The sequence below is a fragment of the Macaca nemestrina genome, chromosome X (assembly GCF_043159975.1).
Source record: "Macaca nemestrina isolate mMacNem1 chromosome X, mMacNem.hap1, whole genome shotgun sequence".
Taxonomy (NCBI): domain Eukaryota; kingdom Metazoa; phylum Chordata; class Mammalia; order Primates; family Cercopithecidae; genus Macaca; species Macaca nemestrina.
Window position 1 is genome coordinate 118,575,695 of NC_092145.1, and position 18,371 is coordinate 118,594,065.

The window sequence follows — 18,371 nt, forward strand, 5'->3', positions numbered from 1 at the left end:
AGCAAAAGAAAAGACCATAGCAAAAAAAAAAAAAAAAAAGAGCAGTCAGGTAAGGCCATAAAGGGTTGTAAAGATGTAAAACTGGAGGCCATGTGTGCCAATTGTTGCATATTTTAAAATCTCAGAAGACAAAGGGCACAGACATCTGTCACATCCAAGATGCTAGAGGGAGAAAACACCACATTCAAATGAGAACAACAACCTCTACACTTCAGGGCAAGATTATTTTTGAGCTATGGAAGAATCAACAGCATTATGACTGTTCTCAAAAGTTTCCTTTAATCATTTGAAACTAAAATCGCCAATGCTTATTATGAACTCTCTGAGTTTGAGAGACATTTGGAAAGTAAGCTCTTAGGAATCAACTCTACTATTGTTTCATGGATTGTAAATGGCAGAGATTATGAAAACAACATCTAGGAATAAGGGTTAGTTACAGGACAATTCATCAGGGTAAAATGTAGGCTAGGCATAGGCCTTAATTTGGGGTCCCTCCAAAGTAGACTCAGAAAAGAACTGGAGTACAAGTCATTTATTCGGAAGGCAAATGAAATACCCAAAAGTAGAGTGAAGAAGTAAAACAGGAAATGGAAAGGAGCCAATAAAACTGCCTGTTTTCACTGTTGGCGACTTGAATTCAGGTTCACTGAGGAATCCTGGTAGCCAATGGAGCACATACACTGAGAGTTGTTCCACACAAGGGGCCAGAGAGCTGGGGTATTTATACACCAATTCCTGTTATTTATTGAATAAGCAATACTCCCAGGGGAGCATTAGTTTTCCTGTACTTCCGGCCTGCTGTATGGATGGCAAAGTAGGCCCTGGAGGTCAGAGAAAACTTTCAGGCCAATGTGCTTTAAGGTTGTAAGGGTGAGGGGATTCAGGCAGGGTACCATTAGCAACCGTTACCCTCTCTCATTGTACACTCCAATTTGCCACTGAAGTAATGACCATAACTGTATTTATAAATCCTTAACAATGTGATTGCTGGCCTCCAAGTCCCAGCCTTTTGTACCATGCTGTTATGTGTAGTTCCTAAAACATATTGGTTGAATGAATCAACAAATGATTTATCCCATCCGTTATTATTATTATTGGTGCAATATTTAAACAGCAAAAGCTCATCACACAATTTGAAGATTCTTTCCAAATGTGCTCTACTCCAAAAATAGCATCTAAAAAACTAAGCAACACAGCCAAATGTGTGAGGAAATAGCAATTTGCACACTGTTAGTGAGCGTGCAAATAGGAGCAAGCTTCTCGGAGGCCAATTTGTCAATATTTATCAAAATGTTAAATGTACATATTTTTGGACCCAACAAATACGCTAGTAGGAATTTATCTTACAGACATACTTGCATAAGGGTACAACAATATGTATATAAGATTTCTATTGCAACATCCTTTGTAATAGTGACAAACTAGAATATAAGTTAACTATCGACAGTGTAAAGATTAAATAAATTTAGTAAATCCATAGAATGAAATGCTGCACATAGCATGTAGGCATTAAAAGGAATGAGATATAGCCATATGGGCTGACAGAAAAAAAGTCCAAGATATATATTTTTTTCAAAACACCAAATTGCAAAACAGTATGTTCCGTATGATTCCATATGTGTAAAACAAAGGGAAGGCTGGATATTCACAACATAGGTATGCTTATTTGTGCCGATAAAATACCTAGAAATCAAACCACTGAGTTTCCAAATCCATGAGACATCATAGAATCTTTTTATTTAATCTGGCCCTTACCCTCCAACTAAATTGATCGGCTATTTTGACAACTATATATTATATATACTTCGCCCTTACCAAAAACTCCACAAACTGGACAATAGCATCCTCTAGAGTAGTCACTGTCAGTGCCCTCTTCATATCCCATGACCCACCTCAGAGGTGACCTACAGAAAATTCCAGTACAGGCCCTGTTTCCTGCATCTCTTTGCCTGGGGACATTCCCTGGGTACAGGAACCTTCAGGACTTGCAGGAGGTGTGGGCTAGAAGTGCCAGGAAGTGACCCTCATCCAATGAGTGACAAGAGTTGGTGGATAAATACCCTAGCTTCCTTGGCTTTCACGGGCAATGTTTTCAAGGTGCGTGCTACACAGTCGCTTAGAATGTCCACAGTAAGATTGAGCCCCAGTTGCCCATAGCAGTAGTCTGCTCATCAACACACTCTCTATTGGCTTTCTCCTTTCCTTGTCTCACTTTCCCCACTCCTTCACTGGGTTTCCTGCAAAATTCTCCGAAACAAAATAATTGCACCTAAATCTTTGTCTCGGAGCCTACTGACCAAATGTTTATCTCAGGATTCTTCTTAGGCTACAACATCACCATGTAATAGCTTAAGAAACTGAGACTCTGAATGGATGGGTAACACATACCACACCACATAGCTGCTAGGTTAAACTAAATGAAACTGTTGTTTCTGCAGGTCAAAATGGTCAAATATCAACAATTTTATCTGGTTGAAACTAATAGTAAATATTAGAGTGCAGGTTTGAATCCAGATTGAGAACAAAGCTTGTGGATTCAAAGTGGTTCTAATAGGTGTGGCCCAGGGTTGAATAAACTGTGCTTCAGTAGACAATAAAGGTTTGTTGTACACATTTAGCATGCTGGTTATGAGTATCGGCTTTGGATTGAGTCAGACCTGGGTTCAAATCCTGCCTCTTATTAGTGTGCAATGTTTAGCACATCCCCTAATCCCGCAGAACTCCCACTTCATCACATGTAGAATTTAGCTCCCTCATAAATTTCCTGTGAAAACCATAAGAGATACCATGCAGCAAGTGCCTGGCACATAGTAAGTGTCCAATAAATAAATGGCTACTTGCTCAAAATGAAAGAAACAAAAATTTTGTTTTTCTTTTTTCTTTTTTTAAAATGTTATTTTTATGTTATGTTCCAGGGTACATGTGCAGGATGTGCAGGTTTGTTACACAGGTAAATGTGTGCCATAGTGGTTTGTGGCACTTATCAACCCATCACCTAGGCATTAAGCCCATCATGCATTAGTTGGTTTTCTTTTGCTTGCAATGGGCAGAAACCCAATTCAAACAAGCTTAAGCAGAAAGGGGTTTGTATTGGGCTATGGAACCAAACAAAGAACATAGGTAAGCTGGCCTCAGGTTACTGGATGCTGGGACTTTGGACACCCTCTTTCTGCCCATTGCTTCACTCTGCTTTGTTCTTTGAAACATTCATCAGGTTTCGGGGCATGGCGGCTGGTAGAAAGAGGGCTTACTCCTTTCTCCCAGCTCCAGTTTGAAAAATCCCAAGGAAGGTGTCTGAGAGGTCTGGCTTTGACTCATATGATCTGGACCAATTCTTGTGACCAAAGAAGAGTGGCCAGGTCTGGGTCACTTAACCACTTACAGAGATGGGGAAAGGGGTCTGGCTACCAGCGGAAGTATGGAAGAAGGAGCTCTTGGCAAACAAAAACAAAAACTGTTCCTATCAATTTTAGCAGTCATTAACATAAACAGAAACAGGGTTTGTTTATTTTTAAATTAATTGGTTTTTATTTTTAGAACAGTTAAAGGAAAATTGAGCAGAAAGTACAGAGAGATACTATATACTCCCTCTCTTCCCCTTCCATTTCCCCTATCTTGCGTTAGTGTGGTACATTTGTTGCAACTGATGAATCAATATTGGTACATTATTATTTACTAAAGTCCATGGTTTACATTAGGGTTCACTTGTGGTTTTGTATATTCTATGGGTTTTGCCAAATGTATAATGGCTGTATTCACCATTACAGAATTATACAGAATAGTTTCACTGCCCTAAAAATCCTCTGTGCCCACCAGTCATCCTTTCCTTCCCTCCTCCCATCCCTGAAACCATTGATCTTTTTACTGTCTCCACAGTGTTGACTGAAACATTGTTTTGAACAAACACTTGTAAAGGATTTGAAAATGATATTCTATGTTATCAAAATTTCTATTGTTTTCAAAGGAAGAAATGGAGATTATTTTACAAACTGATAAACTTGCTTTTTTGAATTTGACAACCTATATATCAGATCCTGTTGTGTTCTTGCAAATTTAGTCTTACCCCAATTTGTCTCTTCTTACTCTTGTGCACTTTAATACCCCTCTCCCTCTATTTCTGGCATCTTTTAAGCTGCAAACACATGGCATTTGGATTAATTTACTGTCTATTAACTGGAAATCAAATCTGCTGTACTTGGTATGATGTTAAATGATTGGGCAGGTACATTTTTGTGGCTTTAGGAGAGGTGTCTTCAGGAGGATGGTTGTAGGGGTGCTGTTTGGCACTTGCTTTGTTTTCTTTTGATTTTCCCTTCAATTTTATTCCCTAACCTAAATGCCATGGGAACTGATATAGCAGGTGTAACGTCACTCACAGCCTCTTGACGTTGCTCACAACTTGTTTATTTCTTTTCTTCATTGCTTCCTTCAGATCCTCCAACCTGATTTCTCTTCTAAAGCATCTTTTTCAAAAACAAACAAACAAAAATGTATTACAAGGAAAACCCACAGCTAAGAATTCATGCTGCATTCTTCATATTAAAAAAGCACTTTGGGGATCGCCTTCATTTCTGTCAACAAATAAACATTTTCCCAAGGCTTAAACAAAGGCACTGCTTTAACAGTCTATAAAGAGACTGGCAAAGTCTGATACTATATTAAAATGCTGATGTTATCATGTTAAAAATTATACAGATAACACATAAAGATTATATTGGCTGAATAATTTGTTTAAAGATATTTCAGTACCACTTTATTACATTTTTCTTTATTGGTTGTATGTTTAACAATGTTAAAAATCTTCACAATGATTTTCATCATATGATGCTCTGTGGCGGGGGAGAGAAAATCAAGAATAATACTGTTTTTTTAAGTCCATAGTAAACCGTTCAGTTCAACCAGCATTTATTGGGTGTGTACTGTGGCCTTAACAAGGTTTGGTTGTTAGTGATCAACACCTGTGAAAGGAATATGGGGGAATTGGGATTGAGCCGAGAGAGAAGTTGAAGTACAATCCAAGTCTGACAGTCTCTCCCAACCCAGCAGGGAGCTCTGGAGCAAGAATTGTCCATTGAAGTTGTTACGAATCTGGCTGAACTGGGTGAGGCTGAATACCAGCAGCTTCATCAGTCATTGATTGTGGGCTGCCTAGGAAGGAACCCAGGGCAAGGGAACGCCACAGCAGAAATAGACCCTGAAGGGGCTGGCCATCCTCCCTGCAACTGGACAGCAAGTCCTCCCTCAAAGGAGGATCTGGGCAGTGCATCGCTGTGTCTATCATAGTATGGTGGAAAGGACATAACCCAAATATAATTCGAATCACAATATGGGGAAAGCTATGATAGAGTGTGTGTAGGTTGCTATAGAAATACAGAGCAGAGTCTGGGCCAGAGAGGGGATCAAAAGATGACTTCTAGGCCGGGCGCGGTGGCTCACACCTGTAATCCCAGCACTTTGGGAGGCCGAGGCAGGTGGATCACAAGGTCAGGAGATGAAGGCCATCCTGGCTAACACGGTGAAACCCCATCTCTACTAAAAAATACAAAAAAAAAAAATTGCTGTGTGTGGTGGCAGGCACCTGTAATCCCAGCTATTCGGGAAGCTGAGGCAAGAGAATGGCGTGAACCCGGGAGGTGGAGCTTGCAGTGAGTGGAGATCACGCCACTGCACTCCAGCCTGGGCAACAGAGTGAGACTCCGTCTCAAAAAAAAAAAAAAAAAAAAAAAAAAAAAAAAGGCTTCTAGAGAGAGGTACCCCTCAGCTAAAAAGTAGCCAGGGCTGAAGAAGTGGAAGAAGATTTGCATTTTCACAGCATATTTGATCTGAGACTCTCTAAGCATTGGCTTCATTTGGTTCCTCTGGATTGGGACTTTGAAGAATTTAATTATTTCCCTTTCACAGCGGGATGAAATAAGCTATTCAAAGTCATTTAAACACAGAGCCAGAAAGAAACTTCAGCAGTCTTAGGAGCTCATATTTTAACCACTAACTTGATGGCCAATGTGTTTGTTAGTTGAAGAAGATAGTCCAATCTGTTGGCAGGCTTGGTAGGAGGCAATACCCTGAGGTTGAGTCTAGTTATTGAAGGTTGAGCACCCTTTGTTTGTTGCATAATATGAAGTATCTAGCTCTGGGGAAAGATCCAGGTAACTAACTGAATGTTTCACACTTTTGTTGTTGTTGGTTTTTTATTGTTGTTGTTATTGTTGTTTTTCAAGACAGAGTCTCACTCTGTCACCCAGGCTGGAGTGCAGTGGTGCGATCTTGGCTCACTGCAACCTCCGCCTACTGGGTTCAAGCAATTCTCCTGCCTCAGCCTCCCAAGTAGCTGGTAGCTGGGACTACAGGTGTGTGCCACCACGCCCAGCTAATTTTTATTATGATGATGATGATGATTATTATTATTATTATTATTTTTGTGTGGTATTTTTAGTGGAGACGGGCTTTCAGTGTGTTAGCCAGGATGGTCTCGATCTCCTGACCTTGTGATCCACCCACCTGGGCCTCCCAAAGTCCTGGGATTACAGGCGTGAGCCACCGCGCCCGGCCCTGAATGTTTCACATTTTTTATGAATTTTGGTGTCGGGTAGACACAGCCAAACTAGTAATTATTATCAAAATGGTACAAAGAAGAGGAAAATACCAAAAATTAGCAAAGGTAATTATCACCACAGGTAAAGTTTGTTTCTCATCACTGAAATTTGCAAAACTTAGTTCCAGCTCTCAGATTTTGCCTAACGTAATGAATAAAACATTGTATCTATGTGTGACAGTAAATATAACCAGGGCTGGTTTCTTGGGCAGACCTCCTATGCAGTCGAACAAGACCCTGCAATTAGAAGGGGCCCACACTTCATTTAATGCTCTGCTGTTGCTGACTTGAAATTCTTAATATTTTTTTTAACAAGGTTTCATTTTACACTGGGCCCCACAAATTGTGTGGTCGGTCCTGATTATAAACAACTGCTTAAACTATGAAGCAGGTCTGTTTTCTGGGTCTATGCAAAATCTAGTGTTAGTTGCTTTTAGGAAATTTGAATTTTAAGATCTGGAAACTGAAAATATTTTGTGTTTTTATTTTGTATTTTTTAAATTAGATAACTATGTTTATTGTAGAATATTTGGTAAGTACATAAAGCATAAACAAAATCACTCAGAAATATACCTTCCTCGTGCCCCATGTGACTGCAAAGATATTATTAATCATGTCATTGATTAATCTTTCTTTGATTGTTTTCTGCAACATTTAAAACGTTACTGGAGAAGTGTGTCTTGTACCAGGTTCCAAAACTAAAGGGGGTGAGGAAAAGAAGACCCATGCAAATTCTAATTAGCCAGGGTGCAGTGGCAGATGCCTGAAGTCCTCAGCAGACTCAGGTTGGAACATCACTTGAGCCCAGCAGTTCAAGGTTACAGTGAGCTATGATCATCCCACTGCACTACAGCCTGGGCAATGGAGGTAGACCTAGTCTCTCTCTCCCTCTCTCTCTCTCTCTCTCTCTCTCTCTCTCTCTCTCTCTCTCTCTCAAATTAAAAAGAAAAAAAAATGCTGAAATGATTAGGGTGGTGAGAACTTGAAGAGGAGATGTGTATTAAAACCCAGAGCTCACCTCTCATCCTTAGCACTCCCTGCCAAGAATAAGCACAGTGGGGAGGTTTCAGAGGGAATGAACATATTAGCAGTGTCTTGTTCACCACTGCACCTCCAAATCTAGCACTATACTCAGAAAATATTTGTTCAATTGCCATTGAATTGAAGGAAGATTTTGATACATGGAGAGGTAGTAGCAGAACACTTATGCAATAGGAGCAAATGAGGTGAATTTGGGTAAATGACGTATGTTTAGAATAGACAAATAGGAATGAATCTGGGGTAAGTCAAATAATGCCCTCTCCCCACCAAGATGTCTACATCCTTATCCCAGGAACCTATGAAGATGTTACCTTACATGGCAAAGGGGACTTTCCAGATGTGATTAAGGGAAAGATCTTGAGACAGGGAGACTATCCTGGATTATCTGGGTGGGTCCCATGTAATCACAAAGGGTTTATAAGAGGGAGGCAGGAGGGTCACAGACACAGAAGACAATAGGCAATGTGATAATGGAAGGAGAGACAGAGAAACAGAGAGAGAGGGAGGGAAAGAAGATGCTACACTGTTGGCTTTCAATATGGAGGACAGGGCCGTGAGCAAACAATGCAGAAGTCAAGGAAGCTAGAAGTAAAGGAAACAGATTGTTCCCTAGAACCTCCAAAAGAAACACCTCCTTCCCAACTCATTTGAGGACTTCTGACCTCCAGAACTGTAAGAGGGAAAAAAAAAGTATGTTGTTTTAAGACACTAAATTTGTGGTAATTTGTTACCGCAGCAATAAGAAACCATTACAGAAGCTAAAGGTTAACTCAAGGAAATGGAGCAGATAATTCTGGAAAGATCAAGTTTTCAAGCAAATGAACATTTTTTATTCATCGTATAATGGCAAGCTAGTCTTAATCCCCACAGAAATCAGGAAGAGGCATAGATTTGTAACATCATTAGGCATTTTAATTCATCAAAGAAAATTGCAGTGTTTTCTTCAGAAGGAACTTAAACACTGGGGGAGTTTAATTTACCACTCTGGTATGGTTTAGGTGCAATCCAGCTGAAAGCAGAATCAACACCAAACATTTATGAGTTGCGCAGATCACAAGCGACCTTGCAGTAGATTTGCTTATATTTCTCTATGATTAGAAAGAGTTTAGGAGCAAAGCCCAGGGGATGCTACCAGGGAATACGTGTTACAAAAACAGGTAGAATAATTGGAGAAAATGTGTGCCTAGAATTTGGATCTAAAGTTATATGACTCACTTTCCTGTTAAGATATTCAACAACAGATTTGTGGAAGGAGAAGACAAGCAAATTAAAAAGGAAAAAAAGGGAGGGTTGAAGTGGAATTCCCAAATAGAACTTTTCCATCCCATCACTGTCGTCTCCCTTTTGCTATTAGAATCTTGCTGCTTTTGAAAATCATGATTCCTGTATATGACAATGAATGCAAATATTATTCTCAGCTAATTGTCCATGGCATCTATTTTGTTAGTAATAAAAACAGAAGTACTATTACTTTAATATTTTTATGCCTATAAATAACGTTTTTTATGATCAGCAAATTTGTTAACCTCCTAACTACATCTATAATCTGTTCATTTCCCTTCATACCCTGCCACCACCTACATCACTGAAGGTACCAAGTGGAAACATGTGACACACTCAAATTAGGAGAATTGGAAAAAGGTTTATTTACAAAGGTGTGAGTGTAGAGAAACCACACCAAATAGAAAATATAGAAACCCTTGGCAACAAGAGCAAAGCTTTTACCACCCCCAGTCCTGAAGGGACCTGAGGAGGGAGCAGTTACAAGAGCCTGGAAAGAGAGTCATGTGCAGGAGGTAAATTTGAGAGGAATACATCTCTTGTTGAAGGACACAGCCAGCCAGAGGCAGCCCAGGAGGAAAGGAACTGGGGAAATAAATACCCTGACCTCATTCTCTTCTACAGGGGCTTCCTGTTGGCCAAACTCAGCGAGAAGCCAGAGGGCACAGAATGCTGTTTCTGTAGTTCATACGGTTCAGCTTCCCAGGGCATAAAGCAGGATGAAGAAGGTGGAGAGCAAAATGCGGAGTGGGGGGGATGGAGAATGTCCAGCACAGCCCCCTCATACCATCGATCACCATCCCTCCACCACACGAAAGCCTAAATGGTTTCTCACCATCCACGCTGGCTGCCCTCCAGTATGTACTCCAAACTGCAGCTGAAGTGATCTTTCCAATATGCAAATCTGATTATAGTAAATCCCTGTTTAAAATCCATCAATGGCTTCTCCAAAAGGATCAAAATCCTCAGTATATCCCCAATCTCATCTTGGGTCTATTTTCTCCTCACTCCCGTTGTTCCGGTCACCACAGGCCTTCTTTCAGTTCTTACAATATGTCTTGCATCTTCCAGCCCCAGGGCCTTTGTACGTGCTATTTTTTTCTGTCTGGACTTCCCCACTCCCCAACCCAACTCTTGGCCTAGTCCAACACCTCCTCTGGGGAAGGCTTACCTGACCTCCCACTGTTATATCCCCAGTTCTAGGTTAAGTTTCCGTTTTATACACAATGGTGTCTTTCCTTAGTGTACTTCTCTTAGGTTGCAATTCTTTATCTCTTTGGTGTGATCCTTTGATGAAGTTATCTTCCTCTGTTTTGTTATCCAACAGGTATCCTGTGCTGAGCACTGTGCTAGGAACTTAGTAGGCACGAAAAAAAAAAAACAAAAGAATGAAAGACTAATATTAAATAAATTATGTAAATGTAAAAAAAGTCTAATATTAGTAAATTACCTTGAAATTGAGTTAATTTCTTTGAATTCAAGCAGAAGCTAAAGTGGATATGGGAAAGAAAATTAGCTTTAAAATCCAGTTATAGAGGAACCTGCTAAAGAAAGCAGTTCTTTCCTTGCCAAAATGTGTTCCATCCCTTCATTTCTGAGAGCTATGATGCCTTCCATCATTCTCCTGCAACCATTTTCTCCAGCACAGCCTCAGCGCCTGGTCTCCCAGAGGAGGCAATGCTTCCCACAAGTGCCTGGTAAGGTACAATAAAACTGCCTCCATGTTCTAGACATAAATGATGACTTAACCAGGAGCCTCTCCCTGCCTCCCTCCTCTGCATTTGTCCTACCTCTCAGGTCATGAAGGAGAAGAATTCATGACTCAGGAAATTTCAACTTATAGACCAGCTACAGTATTTATTCATCTCAATCTAAAGGCCGATATAAAAAGAGATCATAGTACTTGGTGGTATAATTATTTATGTGTATGTTGATATGTAATGAATTTTAATGGTGGGTTTTATGACTTCCAATAACCCCAGGCTTAAAAAAAATGACCCCCTATGTCTTAGAAGTCTGTAAATTCTAAACATTCAAGTTTAGCAGGTTTTCCACAAGCCTAGTATTAATTTAGTTTCTTAGGGTTTTTTTTGTTTGTTTGTTTGTTTTGTTTTGGAAACAGAGCCTCACTCTGGCTGGAATGCAGTGGCACGATCTTGGCTCACTGCAGCCTCTGCCTCCTGGGTTCAAGCAATTCTCCTGCTTCAGCCTGGGCAGGAGGGATTACAGGTGCCCGCCACCACACCTAGCTAATTTTTGTATTTTTGGTAGAGCTGGGGTTTCACTATGTTGGCCAGGCTGGTCTTGAACTCCTGACCTCAGGTGATCCACTCACCTCAGCTTCCCAAAGTGCTGGGATTACAGGTGTGAGCTACCGTGCCCAGGCCAACTTAGTTTCCTTAATTGAAATATTTATAAGGCAATGGGCATCATGTACTTTGGCTGGAGAGCCTCAACTTACTATTCCAAGTACTCTATATGATCTTTTATGTGATAAATCTGCTCAAATGATGCCTTATCTCCAGAAAAAAATTTATTCCAAACCATTGTGGATTCAGCATTCTTTTTAACGTTTCTTACATTGCTTTCAGAAAAAGCAATTGTAAGGAAAATAGCTCACAGGCTAAAGGGAGGACAGTTTGCCCAGGTTTTTCTTCTTATTGAAAAGCATCACATTTGACAGAGAAGCTGTTTTTTCGACACACCCAGATTCTTCTTCCAGCCATTTTTATATCCTCAAGTTCATGGCCCTAAAGAATTTCTAGAGATTCAGACCTTCTGGGAATTAAGTTCTAACCTGCGTGTGCAATTGTGAACTCCATCTACCACCTCCATGTTACCCCAGTATTTGTGAGCTTGTAGAGGAACGGCAGGGCTACGTTCCTTCATTTGACCCAAGTTCTGTCCCTGTTTTGTCCCACTTAAGCCAGTAGCAGGTCCATCTCTCCCCAGCTCCATTCTTGACACCCACTGCCTGATCCCAGGCTGCCTGTCAGTATTTCTCCTTTGGCCTAAAGCACAGTCCTCCCAACAGCATCCATCAACCTTGCTCTGCTCAACAACTTTGTGTGAATGGCTTTTTCTTTTTCTTTTCATTTATTTATTTATTTATTTTTGAGATGGAGTTTTGCTCTTGTTGCCCAAGCTGGAGTGCAATGGCACAATCTCGGCTCACTGCAACCTCCGCCTCCCAGATTCAAGTGTTTCTCCTGCCTCAGCCTCCTGGGATTACAGGCGAACGCCACCACGCTCAGCTAATTTTTTTGTATTTTTAGTAGAGATGGTGTTTCACCATGTTGGCCAGGCTGGTCTCAAACTCCTGACCTCAGGTGATTCGCCCACCTCGACCTCCCAAAGTGCTGGGATTATAGGCGTGAGCCACCGTGCCTGGGTGTGAATGGCTTTCTTTAATGTCACAGTAGCTTCGGTCTTAAGTGCTTCAGTAGCTCCAACAGGTCGTAACCCCCACACAGTCCCCATGATTGTCCAGCCAGGGCATCTGCATTTTTTTCTCTTTTCCCTGGGAGAACCGCTCTCCAGCTCACACCCACCAACTACCTTATTTAAGTGAAAGCAATCTGTGATTTAACCGGAACTCTGGCATGTAATCAAGGGCTTTGTCTTAGGAAGTCATGCCCTCAGTTGCCACTCTGCCCTGCCAACAACAGGCTTTTAAGGCAGCTACTCTACTTAAAAAAAAAAAAAAAAAATCTAGGCTCTACCTCCACCAGCGTTTAAAAGTGTTATATCTTTGGTGCAGAAGGAAAGAAAATTATTGGAATAACAACAAAGGAAACCAAAAACTGTTATCCTGATTCCCCACGTAGATGCATTTCTCATTGTTGGGGTAGGTAGAAGGACTGTCATTATTATTAGAGATAAACCCTTTATGAGCACCCTTCATATCCACTGGTACCCATACTCTAAACTTGTTGCTCTGTGATCTCTTTAATGGCAGTGATTCAACCCAACAAGAGGTGGCTTTGTTCATTCATTTGACGACCTGGTTATCTAAGCTGGGTAACAGTTTAGAGCATGAATGTTAAGAGCAGGAAATGGGCTCAAATTTTATCTCCACCCATGACTAATCATGTCACCTTGAGCAAGTGACTTGGTCTTTCTAAAACTGAGTTTGTTCTATAAAATGAACACAATAAAAAGCTCTCACAGAGTTGTTTAAAGATCAAAGGAGATAACTATTTTAATTTTACATTTTAAATTTTTAAAAAGCTTTTAATTGCAATAATTGCAATAAACCACATTTAAAATTTACCATCTTGGTGAGTTTTTGTTTTTGTTTTTGTTTTTTTCTTGTTTTTCTGAGACAGGGTGTTGCTCTGTCACTCTGGCTGGAGTGCAGAGGCAAAAATCATGGTTCACTGCAGCCTTGAATTCCTGGGCTCAAGTGATCCTCCCACTTCAGCCTTCCGAGTAGTTAGGATTACAGGTGCATACCACCACACTGGGCTACTTTTTGTATTTTTTGTAAAGACAAGGTCTTACTATATTGCCCAGGCTGATCTCCAACTCCCGGCCTCAAACGATTCTCTCGCCTCAGCCTCTCAAAGTGCTAGGATTATAGGCATGAGCCAGTGGACTCGGTCATCTTAACTATTTTTAATGTACAGTTCAGTAATGTTAATTATATTCACATTTTGCAACCAATCTCCAGAGCTTTTTCATTTTGCAAAATTGAAACTGTATACTCATTAAACAAGTCATTAAACAACTTCTCCTTTTTCCATCCCCCTAGCTTCTGTCAACCACCATCCTACTTTCTATGAATTTGACTTCTCTTGATGCCTCATATAAAGGAAACCATAAAGTGTTTGCCTTTTTGTGACTGGCCTCTTTCACTTACCATAATATCCTCAAGGTTCATCCATGTCATAGCATGTGTCAGAATGTCCTTCCTTTTTAAGGCTGAATAATATTTCATTGTATGTGTATACCACATTTTGTTTAACCATTCATCCATCAATGGCCATTTGGGTTGCTTACACTTTTTGGCTATAGTGAATAATGCTGCTGTGAACATCTGTGTACAAATATCTCTTTGAGATCCTGATTTCAATTCTTTTAGATATATACCCAGATGTGGTACTGCTGGATCATATGGTAATTCTATTTTTAACTTTTTGAGGCACCCACCATACTGTTTTCCATAGCAATTGCACCATTTTATATCCCCACCAGTAGTGCATAAGGGTTCCAATTTCTCCACATCCTCACTACACATTATTTTCTGTTTTTGTTGTTGTGTTGTTTTGTTTTGGAGAGCAGCCATCCGATTAGCATAAAGTGATATTTCATTGTGGTTTTGATTTGCATTTCCCTAATGTTGACCACCCTTGCATAAGCATTTTGGCCATTTGTTTATCTTCTTTGGAGAAATGAATATTCAAATCCATTTTTGATTGGATTATTTGGCATTTTGTGGTTGAGTTGTAGCTCCTTGTATATTCTGGATATTAACCACTTATCAGATATGTGATTTGCAAATATTTTCTCCCATTCTGTAGGTGGCCTTTTCACTGTGTTGATTGCACAGAAATTTCACTCTTTTGATGCACAGAAGTTTTACTTTTGATGCAGTTCAATGTATCTGTTTTTGCTTTTGTTGCCTGTGCTTTTGGTGTCCTATTCAAGAGATCATTGAGAAATCTAATATCATGAAACTTTCTTCTATGTTTTCTTCTAAGAGTTTTATAATTTTAGGTCTTAGATTTAGTTCTTTGATCCATTTTGAATTGATTTTTGAGTATGGTATGAGGTAAGGCTGGCTCCAACTTCATTCTTTTGCATGTGGATATCCAGTTTTCCCAATACCATTTGTTGGAAAGACTATCCTTCCACCGAGTGAATGGTCTTGGCACTCTTGCCAAAATAATTATACATTTATTTTTGTGATTATTTGATTAATGTCTGCCTCCCTCACTGAGCTATAAGCTCCAAGAGGGCAAGAATCTTGTTGATTTTACTCACTTTTGTACCTTTAGTCCCTAGTACATAATAAAGGTTCGATAAAGTTTTATTGAATGAGCCAATAAATACTTGAAAAACACTTAGCGCAGTGCCTGCCACTAAATTAAACTTCAGTAGACAGGAATGATTATTGTCATTGCTGTTGTTATTCAACCTGTTTTACCTTTTGCCTGGGGCATACATTGCTTAATATGAAGAAAGTGAAGATAAGACTTACTGCCTCAGAGAAATACACAAAAGCCAAAGGCAGAGTTTACAATGATTCAGCCTTTGAGATCTGGCAGATTTGGTTCAAACATTGGTCCTATCTCTTTCTTGTTGTGTGATCCTCGGCATATTAATCAACCTCTCTCCAAGTCTCAGTTTCCTCATCTGTAAAATGAAGGTGATAATATTTATCTTATAAGTTTGTTATATGGGTTGAATGAAACATGTGTAATGTCTTTGCATAGTGTCCGGCATTTACAATAAGCCTCCAGTAAATGATCCTTCTGTTATTTCTTTACGAATCGTTAGAATCTCTATCTTTTCCCCTCAGTTTGGTTTTGCTACCATCTCTAAAAATGCTACTTTCTTGGCTATTGTCTCCATTTTTAAGACAATTTAAAAGCGATGACAAGGGTAAATAAGCCAGAATGGGAAATATTTGATTAGGACACTTAAGGTAAAATATTACTAAAGAGTTCCTAACAGACCTGGAAATTAGCACAAACAGCCTATGTATTTTTTCTCTTGACCAAAATGGAAAACATCTCATTAGTGCAGATCCTGACATTATAGATTACCTCTGTGAATAAAGATTTTTCAGGAAGAGCGCCTCCATTTTTAAGAAGATATCATTTTATGAGAAAGTATGCTAAGAAGGAAATACCTCCTTAAGAGTTTTATAGACTCAAACTGCCAGAAAAGACCCCCTGAAAGGATCTGCTTCACTGAAGCCCCAAGGAGGGTAAATGATTAAACCTTCCAGTGTTGATAGGCTTGTATCTCATATTGGTGACTTATTAATTACTTGACCTTTTCCACAGTGCACTTAGCATAGCAAATTATACTCTTTTCTATTGGGACTTGGGTGACTTACATGACTCTTTGCAACTTACTCAGGGCTGGGCTCAATATAAGTCACCCAGTGAACATATTGTAGCTGATTGCATGTTTTTCCCATGTGGTGTGACAGTTTCATGGCAGCTTGGAAAGAAAGCACCAAGAAATACAGATAAAAGAATTTAAGGGAGAGATTTAATTTCTCACATTTACCTTTGAAATCTTTCATAGCTAAAAACAGAAGGAAAAATTCCAGTGATGTGTGAGATTTTGTTTTTCTACATAAAAGATAGCTAGTAGAACAATTTTCAATTAGTAGAAACAAGTCCTGTGCCCTCTTTCCTGTCTCTGTTCTCTTTGATACCTTTTTAGCTCTAATATTGTTGACTCTCCCCTCCCCTGAGAAAATCTTGTTTCTTCTGTTAGGCATTTTCTCCCCAAGAATTGAACCATTTTGTTTCTGTTGACTTCTCATTCTTTTCCTAAGTATGCATAATTATCTAATTCAGTAAATATATAGTAGTTTATTTCTTTACTGAATATATATGGAGTACCCACTATGCTTCAAACACTTTCTAGGAGTTGGTGGTGAAGGGGAAAAAAAAAAGGATATAAACAAAATGAATAAAAGGGAATTCCAAGAAGTGATAAGGGATATGAAGTCATCCATTCATTCCACATTCAACAAATGCCTTTAGAATGCTTACTACACATCAGGCATTGTTCTAGATGCTGAGAATCCTCTCTCATGGACATGAATTGAGCCTCCCCGGGGTGAGTAGGATAGGACAAGCAGTTGGAGGAAGAGGTCCAGTTAGTAAAGTGGAGTGACATTTTAGTATGGGTTGATGGGGAAGTGGATTGGGGTGGAGACTGAAGAAAGGGGAAAGAAAGGAGGATCTAAATGAAATTTTGAAACAACAAATTGACAGGGTGTGGTGACTAGCTGAACATGTAGAAAAAAATAGAGTGCTAAGAAAAAGCCAATACCAGTGTTTGGATGACTAGGAGAGTAGGAAGCCTTCCCACCATTCATTCTGCCCTTCTCCTGCTGAAAATGTCTGGATTTTCCTTTGTGGATTTTTCCTATCCCCATTCCCACCCCCAGCTTAATAACTTAACCCTGATTGGTTAAGTTATTTAGTGATTCTCATTTCCCAGCTACGTTGATTGGTTCAGGGATAATCATGTGCCCCACTATCAAGCTGATGAAAGAAAGTGAATCCTAGAACATTGGCAGGATCTATTGGATAAGACTCCTTTTCTCTTGTCCTAGATGTATAAGGAGATGAAGTCTGAAACAGTGGCAGCTGGTTTGCTACCTCAAAGGGAGAGCCTGGAGCTCTGGGGACTACGTTGCTGCACCTAAGTAAGGATAAAGCCAATACCACAGAATGCATAATGTTGAGACTGGGAGACGAAGTGGATCTTCAGTGATATTACTTGAGTCCTTGATCAAGCCTCACCTGAAGCTAGCCTACATCTCAATTTTCAATTATGTGAGCCAATAGATTATTTGTATTTTTAAGCTTGTTTAGGTTTTCTGTCACTTGCAACTCAAAGAATCTGACACTGTGCTGTTTCCAAAGGCAATGTTGTTTCCACTGTCAAAGTTTCCAGTGACTTGTTCATTGATATTAAAGAAAGAAGGGCAAAATGACTCATTTTTATTTGTATGGTACTAGTACAATTTGTTACATGGATACATCACATAGCGGCAGTGGGGAAGTCTGGGCTTTTAGCATAACCATCACCCGAGTAATGTACATTGTACTCATTAAGTAATTTCTCATCCCTGACCCCCTCCCACCCTTCTGAGTCTCCAATGTCTATTATTCTATATACCATGTCCATGTGCACACATTATTTAGATCTGACTTATAAGTGAAAACATGCAGTATTTGACTTTGTTTCTGAGTTGTTTCACGTAAGACAATGCTTTCCAGTTTCATCCATGTTGCTGCAAAAGACATGATTTCATTCTTTTTATGACTGAATAATATTCCACTGTGTGTGTATGCATATGTATGTATATATACCACACAAAATGAATCTTTAGACAGAGGTTTACAGGACTGGCACCAGAAGAAATTGGGAAGGAATCACATTTGTAGTCAGGTCCTCTTCTGCTCCCTGGAGTGTTCTTTTGTATTTCTTACATCTTCTTCACCCTAGTGATGAGGTCAACCCTGGATCCTTTTTTCCAGAGAGCTTATTCAGCAGCCAGTGTTAGGACAGTGGTTCTTAATTTTTAGGTGTACTAGACTTACTTGAGGAGCTCATAAAAATACAGATCCCTTGGGAGGGTGAGGCAGGAGAATTGCTTGAACCCGGGAGGCGGAGGTTGCAGTGAGCCGAGATTGTGCCATTGCACTCCAGCCTGGGCAACGAGACCAAAACTCCGTCTCAATAAATAAAAATAAATACA